At 29.8% G+C, this 10,686-nt stretch overlaps 1 pseudogene; it reads right to left on the bottom strand.

Moving 5' to 3' along the window:
* Positions 1 to 2,937: 2,937 nt before the first annotated feature.
* LOC111306581 (pentatricopeptide repeat-containing protein At3g12770 pseudogene) lies at positions 2,938 to 8,356 on the bottom strand (annotated as a pseudogene).
* Between the last annotated feature and the right edge of the window lie 2,330 nt (positions 8,357 to 10,686).

The raw sequence follows: 10,686 nt of genomic DNA, 5'->3' as shown, positions 1-10,686 counted from the left end.
TACTCTTCCTCTTCATCATGTTTTCTTTAATGTTTTTAATGAAAAAAAATTATATAAATTTCTTTAAATTTTTCAATGGAATTATATAAACTTCTTTTGATTAGTATAAGAAATAGTATATAAGTTTCAAATAGTATAACTTATACACCATGTATATAGGATTAACTAAATTAATATATTAAAATGCAAATATTTTTAGAGAAAATAAAAAGTTTTTTACCTTTTAATTTGTAGAGGGGCCAACTTCTTTTACTTCTATCAGAGTAAGTCTTTAGTTATCCCCAAAGGTTCCCAGCATTCCTACATCCTGAAAACTGATGTTATCTTGGAATATTGGAAGCCTTTGAGGATAGTTAAAAACTTCTCCGATATTCAATTAATCTACATCCCACACCAAAAATAAGGGTGCCATATGGGGTTTATATAAGGATTATTAGGCATGGAAACCACATGTTAAGAATAAAGAATAAGGACTAATTTGTGTTATTGCCAATTCTATACTTGAAAGGTCAAGAGAATGTACAATATTTTATCAAAAAGAATGTTCAATATTTTATTTCCTCCATGGGAATTTCAACCTTTGATAGCTACTTAAATACATTGTTTATTTCACAATTCTAGCAGCAAGGACAGGAAACCACTACACATAATATTCATTGACAGTGGCCTGCTTGGATCCTTATCTTCTAGAAAGTTTAATTTATAGGGATATCAAGCAGTGAAGAATAATTGCCTCCATGTATACTTTTACCATATTGAACAAGTTGAGCAAAGGCCTAAAATATGCATCTATATTCTTTCCACATGCAGATATTATCTGGCCTTTCAGCTAGCACATAGAATCCAGCAAAACCATTGTATTCTTCTTAGGCTGAAACTCTGAAAGTATATTTTTGTTTGTTTGATCTCAATCAAGAGACGAGTTTTGATCATATTGCACTTGTTTTATATATATATATATATATATATATATATATATGAATAAGGCTGCATCTAAGAGTAAGAGAATAGAAGAATGAGTTGTAAGTATTATAATTTGAATCTCAGATATGTTGGATGTCACCTCTTAAGACGATTGCATGAAATTAATTAAATTAAATTTTAGGTTCTATTTATATTTCATTTGACAAAATGGTGATTACTAGCATATGCATATATATATATATATATATATATATATATATATTAAAAAGATATAAGCTTAAGCAAGTTGATGATATTGAGTTTCAATAATATATACTCAGTTAATCTTGAGTTATAAGTTTTTTTTTTTACTACTTTGTGTATTCGAATCTTAAAAAATATGTTGCAGTTTTAACTTTTTTAATTGGATAGCATCATATGATTCTTTTTTTTAGTAACATCTTGTGGATACTTCCATGATTTTGTTTCCATAGATATTGCATTGTTAATTTCATTGAATAAAATTATGTAAACTTTTGAATTGACTGTATTTTGATAATTTTTCTGAGTAAAATTAACAATATAATTTCGTTTGATATTAGAACTTTAATCACAATTCACAAGGTACTAATTGAAGATTAAAAACAAAATCATGTGTTATATTAGAAAAGTTAAAAATCAAGTACATCGAATTTGTCTAGAAATAAATACTATTAACTCTCTTGATATTGGTTCCCAAGTACGCAGAAAAATGGTTAATTATTTTTACAAAGTAAGCTGAAGTTTAGAAATAGAAAGAGTGATTGCAATATTAAAATTTCAATCTCAAATTTATTAGATGTAAACTGAATTAAAATTTTTGTTCAATTAAATCCTTTTAAAACAATTAGGACTGCAAACTGCAACATATTTTTAGAGAGACATACTTTTGTATTCATTATATTGCTAATTGGACTTTTAGTGAGTTAATAATCATTATTTTTTAGCTGGCCTTCCATGAAGAGTTGTTAAGTTAATGCACGAGCATATGTTAGATATAATAAGATCTAGAACCTTAAGACTACAAGTGATATTCCACTTTTTTGTACCAAAAAATATATAAAAAAATTTTTTATCTTAAATTTATTGATCTTTACCTAATTTGATTTAAACATTTCATACCTTTCTAGTATCGTCAATTATGGATGCTTTTCTTTTCAAAATGGATACCACTCGGATTACAAAAATCTACTGAAATTTCAGTTAAGTTTATATGAATAATTTTTTATTTTGCAATAATCGTGCGTTCTAGTGTTTGAATTTTTAGTTTAGGAACATCCTGACAACTTTAAACACGAAAAAAAAAAAAAAAAAACAATAATTGTTTTGGTAATATTTTCACCTGCAATATATTACAATCTAAGTTACTTTGATTGGAGGATGAATGCTAGATACAAGTAGGATTCCACGCTCATGACACAGGTATGAATCCAACATGAGTATGTTTAATTTCTTTCTTTTATATATATATATATATATATATATTTAGATGTTCCAACCTCCTTACGAATAGCCATATATATATGTATCGAGAGTGAATATTTTGATAAAAATAAAGAGTTGGAACAACATAGATTCCAATTAATCCATGCTAAAAGCAAATTTAACCATATATACTTAAACCTATTCATTAGATGAACGCTTTCTTTTCACATACAAAAAATCATTAAGTTACATTCAATTGAACAAAAAACTAATTTTATGCACAAATAAATATAAGAATTTTGTGTTTAACAGTCGAAGCATGCATATATGTTTTTTTTTTTTTAAAGTGTCCACTTATAATATAATATATATATATATATATATAATTACCGACAAATTTACCAATTTTATTGATGAAAATTAATTCCAGCAAACAATTTTGGAGGTGTCCAAGATAAAATTTTCCTTCAAATTCTTCAAAGCATGCATCAGCCCATCATCTGCATGCTACCATTACAAGAGAGACGGGAGAAATCGTGAGGATGTGCAGCCTATAGAGGACATGCTACTAAAGCACCAAGAAACCCTTGTAGCAGGCAGACTTTGTTATTATCAGCAGTAATCAACTTAACATAATCATCCCATGGTTGATGCACAAGCACAATCTTGTCTGCAGCAAACTACAATCATATACTGTTTAACAACTGAAGATTGAGAATAGATATCTCATTATAAAAGAAATCTACAAGGTAGAAGCACCAGTGGTTTCTTGAAACCATTGCCAGCCACAAGACACTGCTGCTAGAATAGACAACAAATAGACAGTGAAAATGAAGAGAATCCTTTGTCAAATGTATAATTATATATCGAGGATTGATTGTTATGGGTAAGGATTGAAATGACTTTCACTGCAATAAAAGAAATAATTCTTGAAAAAAGAAAACCCGATTGGCAGATGAGGACTTGAGTTCAGAACTGCAATCAACCAGATGTCTATGTCTGAGAACACCAGATTTTAAATTTGCTCTTTCGTAAGAATTACCATTCTATCACATAATTTGAAGACTAACATAGATAAAATCTTTAAACATTGATATTAATCTCAATAAAAAGTTGGTTTCTAAGGCCATATAAAGTAAATTTGCTTCTTGAAGACACTATTTTACATTGGAAAACTTTTTAACACGTAAAGTTCTTGTTGATAAAAAAAAATCAGTTCCAAGATCTTAATAGACTACTCACAATCCAAACTGAAGATAAAGAGTGCGACTAAACCTAGTTTGTGCAAACTTTTGATTACTATTCCCCACCATCCATCTCATGTTGTTGAGTCTAGCAAGACCCTATATAAACAATATAAATAATTTGTCTTCCACAAGGTAAAAAAGTATGTCATAGAGTCATAGACTCATAGCAGCAGAAAATGTAATTGCAATAAAATAATATTAAGACAAAAATCATAAACTAGAAAACAATTTCTCTTTTCACTTTGCCAGGCCATCAAAGATATAGCATTGCTAGATCCACTCAGCCTGCTGTGATCCATTGCTATCTCAAAAGTTTTGTTCTGATAAACACACTTGTCACATTATCTGAAAACTTAATTTTTACCCCTCACTGAGAAGATAAACTAAATTTATCATTCACAGCTCAATAAATATATATCAAAAGGGCACCTAGATTCGAAGTTTCTAAAATATGTTGTTAGATGTATAAAAATACAATAAAAAAAAAGTTACAACAAATAGCAATGCATGCCTCATTGGGTTTCTTGTTCGTGAATAGAAAATATCCTCAGACAGGTTATGCATATATTCACATTTCAGAAACAAGAGTTCGAGAAAATTAGTCGAGATTGAGAGATAAGCACATGTTTAGAGATTCTTGTCCTTGCAGTTCTATTAAGAAAGAGGCAAAAGCATTTTTCCAGTAATCACTTCGCAGAACAGAAGCATCATGAAGTCAGAGACCGTCTTCAACTCCCCTCGCAGACTTCCAGTATTCCCGCATCTAAAGTTGAAAATGGCTTGAATATTGGAAGCCTTTGAGGGAAGTTAAAGAGTTCTCCATTCTTAAGAAGAGTTACTTCATCAGCTCCCTCTTACTAAGACATACCAAAACAAGAGCCCGCATCAGGCATTTATAAGGACAACCACCTCTACTTGCTTCAGGAAGTTGATTGAATCCAAAATCCCATCTTTTCCTTCTATTTCTTTCCATCTTTCAGGTTTGATATGCAATCTTTTAAAATATTATACGGTCTTAGTCACATGGCTATTTCTCACTGCCAACTTAATCTAGTTTGTTAATTAACCAAAACTATAATGCAGGATATTAGCATATATTTGGCATCTAGAACTTTAGCCTGAACTTTTTGGGGAATAAAGAATTATTAGGATGCACTAATTCTCTACTTCAAAGGTCAAGGGAATGAACCATATCTTTTCTTTCCAAGGGAATTTCAACCTTTGGTAGATATTAAATACACGGCTAAATACTAAAAGAGCCCTAGAACCTTACCACTTTATTTAGATAAGCCCATATACTTTTATTGTACCCAAATAAGCCCTTATTCTTTGATTTGTATCCAAGTATGTCATTATTTTGAATAAAACATTGATTTATGTTAAGGATTTATTTAGGTACAAATTCAAGGATAAAGTCTTATTTGGATACAAATTAAAGTTTAAGGACTTATTTTGGTGTAATAAAAGTACAGGGGCTAAACTAAATAAAGTAATAAAGTTCAGGAGCCTTTTTAGCCTACATAGATAATATCACAAGTCTACCAACAAGACAGTAAACCACCATATATATGCCTATCTGTGGCATTGGAATCCATAGCCACCCAAAAGTTCTTGTAGGGTTTTCAACTGCTGAAGAATAATGACCAGGAACAACTGGTTGAGATTTTCAATTCAACAAGTTGTACAAAGGCAAAGACAAGCATATCCTTTCCAGAGAAATTATGACTATTTTGTTTGTACAATAATGTGATACACTATAATCTTTCTATGGCTAAAGATATATGACATGCAGTCATGAAATCAAATTTGTTCTAGGTTTCTAGCTTGAGCTATGTCATTACGTTGATATCCTACTTGGAGGCATTTTGTTCTTGTCTTGTTTTAATCTTGGCCAAAGAAGCTTCATATTGCAAATTTTTATCAGTAAGGTCTGCAACAATAATCAATTATTAGCTCCGCTAATTGAATTAATTATCAATGTCTATGCATAACAAGGACATATTCCTCCTTCACTAACAATGTAAAGTTATTGGTGTTAGTTCTCTTAAATTCACAAGTACATTTTATCTGAGTCAATATGAATTTCAAACTTTTTCAGCACTATTAACTATGAATGTCATTTTCCTATCCAAAGATTATAGACAATAGTTCAATCCAATAAACCCACCTCAGATTCAAGTTAAACAAACTAGTTGACATTCTAATTATATTATTACTTGCCTGCAAGTTGCAACATGCAAAGGCATCCGTCTTTCCAGTCATTTAAAAAAGAAATCTGGCATATGATGCGGTAGAAATGGACTGAACTCTCCTTTCAAATCAAATCTTGATAGGAATATTATTAGCCTATCAAAATCTTCTAGAAGGTGCTCAAAGGAAAATTCAACTAAGAGGAGGACCACCCTTCATTGTGAATCACAGTCATTAGACCAAAAAGAACTTGTGCAAGTAACCTGATTTTTCTCAATTTCATATCTGGTACAAGCTAAATTTCATGAAACAAATATAATCCGCCCCATATAGGTGAGCTGAAAGGACCAGAACGCTCCTGCTAACTGTAAACCACTCATGCTTCTGGCCAATAATCTCCACAAGAACAAACTCTATCCTTAAAATGATGAAAGTGGTTTGCATACCTCACAACTATCTCCCTGTTAGCAAGCTTTGAGATAAGCTTGGAGGCTGAATGACAATTAATACAAGCCCACAGATTCTTGTTATCCTAAGTGTAGTTCATGGTGCAGTAACCATTAGCCCAAAGGCAATTGCAGACCTTTCACGGTGATTACAAAGGGTTTCCTCCATCTATTCATAATTCAAACCATCCTAGGAAGTATCTATATACAGAATAAATCCAGCTTGCTTCAACATCCTCTCCAATTATTCAAGTTCCTCATAAATCTCCTTAGATCATGGATATAACTTGTCTCCTGCACGAAATGCTTGAAGTTTCCCATTAATCTCAATCAAGCTATATCCCAGGTCCTTTCTTGGTCCCTTCTCCCACATTCAGGCAGAAGCATAGAGATTGGAGAGCTGCACATAATGCCCCGTATTATAAGATTCGAAAAAAGCCATTCTGCAGCATATTCTCCAAGTGTCACATGGTGATGAATCTTGCTAGCACTTAGAAGTGCACCCCGCACTGATACATCTGGTTCTATTAACATGTTCATACTAAAATCATAAGCTTGATTTAGATAACCACCACATCCAAGAAGATCAACCACACAAGCATAATGCGGGAGGCAGGGCTCAATTCCATAGTTTTTCATGCAGTGGAAAAGTTTCCATCCAGCCCCTACAAGACATGTATGGCTGCGAGCTGTGAGAAGTCCAAGTAAAGTGACATCATTAGGGCAGACACCAGTTTTCTTCAACACTTGCTAAAGGTCTAATGCTTCTTTCCTTCCTCCAAGCAATCCATATCCCACAATCGTGGCACTCCACAAGACAACATCTTCATGAAGGGATCTGTCAAAGACCATAAGGGACATATCAACATTTCCACATCTTGCAAACATATCAATAAGAGCTGAGTTGACAAAAATACCATCTCTATGCACACTTTACTGATATAATTGTCCATCCATCTAGCTAACTCAACAGAACGAACTTGCACACAAGTTACAATGGCAGACCTGGTTGTTACTGAATCTGTTCCGATTTTGTTGGAAATCATCTCATGAAAAAGCTCTACAGCTTCCTCAGCCTAACCATTCTTCACATAACCGGAGATCATGGTATTATACAAAATCAAATTAGGAACCTTCATTTGATTAAAAAAGGATCTGGTAACCATCACTTGCCCACATTAGGCATACATAGCCGTATATGGAATCAGCAAGTTAGGCTCTAATGCAAGCCCCATCTTAATCACACAACCATGAATAGATTTCCCAAATTCCAACTCCTCTACATCCATATTCGTCCTAATAACACTAACAAGAGCAACCCAATCTGGCATTACACACATTTCCCGCATTTCATCAAAAACCCCCAAAGCCTCTATAGGCTGTCCATTCTGAGCATAGCTGAAATCATGGAAATCCAAGAAACAACATTGCAAAACTCTAACCCATCAAAAACAACCTTCGCACAACGACCCCATTTTGCACAAATACATCCTTTTCAAACCAAAGCCTAAACATCTGCCCATGAACGCGTTGCCCCATTTCAAAACCCGGTAACCCACCACAAGCTTTAAGAATACGAAGGAGAGTATAACATCAGGACTAGCCCATAAACATGCATTATTGAATACATTTCAATATCATCGGCAAACATATTAAACTTAGAATAAACTCTAATAATTGCATTTCATTAAAAAAATCTTGGATCAGGAAATTCATCAAACCATTTACATGCATAGCTGATTTCTCCAATATTTACAGATGAATTTATAAGTTTTGTGGTTAGAAAGCAGTTTTGATGGATACCAATGAGTAGTAACTTAGCACGAATTTAGGTTAAGTTGGTTATCTTGGTTGAATTGTCGATTAAATTAGCGAAGGAATCAGAAATTGAAGGTGTGAAAAATGGTTGGATTATCATTTCAAGAGAAGGGCTTGAGAAATTTGATTGGGGTGGCGGGAAACTTTGATTGATTGTATCGTTGCAAAACACAACGGTGTGATATTTGTGGAAGAGAAGAATGAAAGGGTGTGAGATTTTAGTAATGAGAGAAAAACTTGAAGCCATAACCAGAATTTATCCAAAAATGAAAAGAAACCATGGCGAGCCGAGTGAAAAAAAAAAAGGGGGGAAAACCAAAAGTCCAATGAAATTATAGTATTTCGTTAAAATCGACTTTTTTTATTCATTTCGAATTAAAATCAAATATTAAATATATATATATATATATTAAATTTAAATTAAATTTTAAAAAAATATATAAAAAAATTTTAAAAATTTCATCAAATTATATATTTTTTAAATTTTTATAAAATAAAAATAATTATTTTATATATAAATTTATTTTAATATATTTAAAATCTTATTAAAATAATATATAAAAAATAAAAATAAATAAATTTTAAAAACAAATGAATCAAACCGAAGTAATAGAATTTTGTTCAAATAAGATTGGTTAAAAAAAATCGATTCAAATTTGAATCAGATTTTAAAAATTTATAATATTTTATATTATTTAAAAAAATTTAATCAAATCTAATCAAATTCAAATCATTATCATCTGAGTAAAAAAAGTGGTGACCAATCAAGGATAAGAGAGAGAGATGGATAGGAAAACAAGAACGAGAGAGATTGGTGTACTAAAAGAAAATTTTAGCTAAAAGAATAAAAAAAAAAAAAAAAACCTTCAAACAAGTGATCACCTAAATTTTTATTGTTTTATTATAATTAATTAAATGTTCAAACATTTATATTCATCACTTATGTCTTTATCAGACAAAATTTATTGATTGTTAGCATCAATTTTTGTTCAATCAAAAGCTCAATTGAAGTGTAAATAAATGTTTAAGAATTTAACTGAGAAAACATAAATTTTTTAAAGTTCAATTGATTTGAAATAAAAATTTAAAATTTGATTTATTGTAATAAAATATCATAAACTTAAATAATTGTTAAATTTTTGTTTGAAATTTTTTTATCTTTTCTCAACATTTTACCTCATTGCAAATTATTCATGGAAAATTTTTAATTAAATAATTAGAAATTCTTAAATCATCAATCATTTATTGCTATGCGAATTAATGACATTACTTAAGGTAATTATTTAATTAATTTTATGATGAAGTAAATAAATCACTTAACAATTGAAAATAAATATACCCAACTTAAGATTCATTTGAATGAGTGGTGAGATTAATTTTGGTAAATTAATTACTACAGTAGTGATATTGGATATAATAATAATGAGATTAAAATCAATAAAAAGATATGTATTTGAATGCAAATATAATGATAGCAATGAGGAGTGAGAAGAGAATATTACCATTAAAAAATTACATTAAAACTTGTATATAATAAAATTTATAATGTATATTTTATATTTTTAAATTAATAAATTATTAAAAATTATTAAAACTATCTATATCAAATAATACTTTTGTTAATAAGTTGAAAATTAGAAAAATTATTTTTTATCAAATAATACTTTTAGTAATAAATATTTGAGAATTATTTTTATGTATATATTAACATTATTTAACATTTAAAATCTTGATTTCATAAATAGTGAATTTTTTTTTAGATTAAAATAATATATTAAAGCTAAAAAATGCTAAAATTATTATTCAAATTTCTTTGATTTGTTGTATTTATAATAACTAGGGAATTGCTCATGCTATGTTGCAGGACAATTCATTTTGTTAAAATAATTAAATCATGTATAATAAAAGCATGATTAAAATGTAGTAAATAAAATAGTTTATAAGGTTAGACATCAAATTATACTAATTAAAGTTCATAATACAAAAGAATCAGAAGGTAGCTAAAACAAAATCTATAAGCTATCATACAAGAATAAAAGATTAATGGTTAAAAAGTAATATTATAACTTACGCAAAAATCTAAACAAAGTAATCTAGTTTCTATTTATCTAATTAAGGTTAATAATTAAATAAAATGTTAAGAGCTAGTTATACTCTAAACATAATGGTGTGAAACATAATGCGAGAATTGTCAAAGAATTGAAAGCTACCTAATGGTAATATAAATAAAAAATTGTAGTACAAAGCTTGAGTTTCAAAGAGTGCTTATCTGGAAAATGAGGTAAACTAAACAATAATCTTTGAAGGGTTACTATTATATGTCACAACATATATATCTATAAATTTATAGTTAAACTTAACAAATGGAGTCGCCACCAATCTTTTTTATCTAAGTGTGATTGGTCACCTAATAAATCTATCCTTTTAAGGAGCTCCTACACTTGACTAAGGGTCTCTAAAAGAATAGGTTTGGATCTACAAACCAAAATAGGGTTTGGGAGTTCGGTTACATATAGAGAAGGTTATAGCACCCCTACATGTCCATCCAAAGAATGGTACCATTTTATTTTAAATTTATCGTAAAGTCTCGGTTCTAATGGTTTTAAGTTTTATGTTAA

Source organism: Durio zibethinus, chromosome 21, assembly GCF_047325235.1.
Source record: "Durio zibethinus cultivar Kanyao isolate XHJ-2024 chromosome 21, ASM4732523v1, whole genome shotgun sequence".
NCBI lineage: Eukaryota > Viridiplantae > Streptophyta > Magnoliopsida > Malvales > Malvaceae > Durio > Durio zibethinus.
Note: the sequence above shows the minus strand (reverse complement) of the source record. Positions and strands in the feature narration are given on the sequence as shown.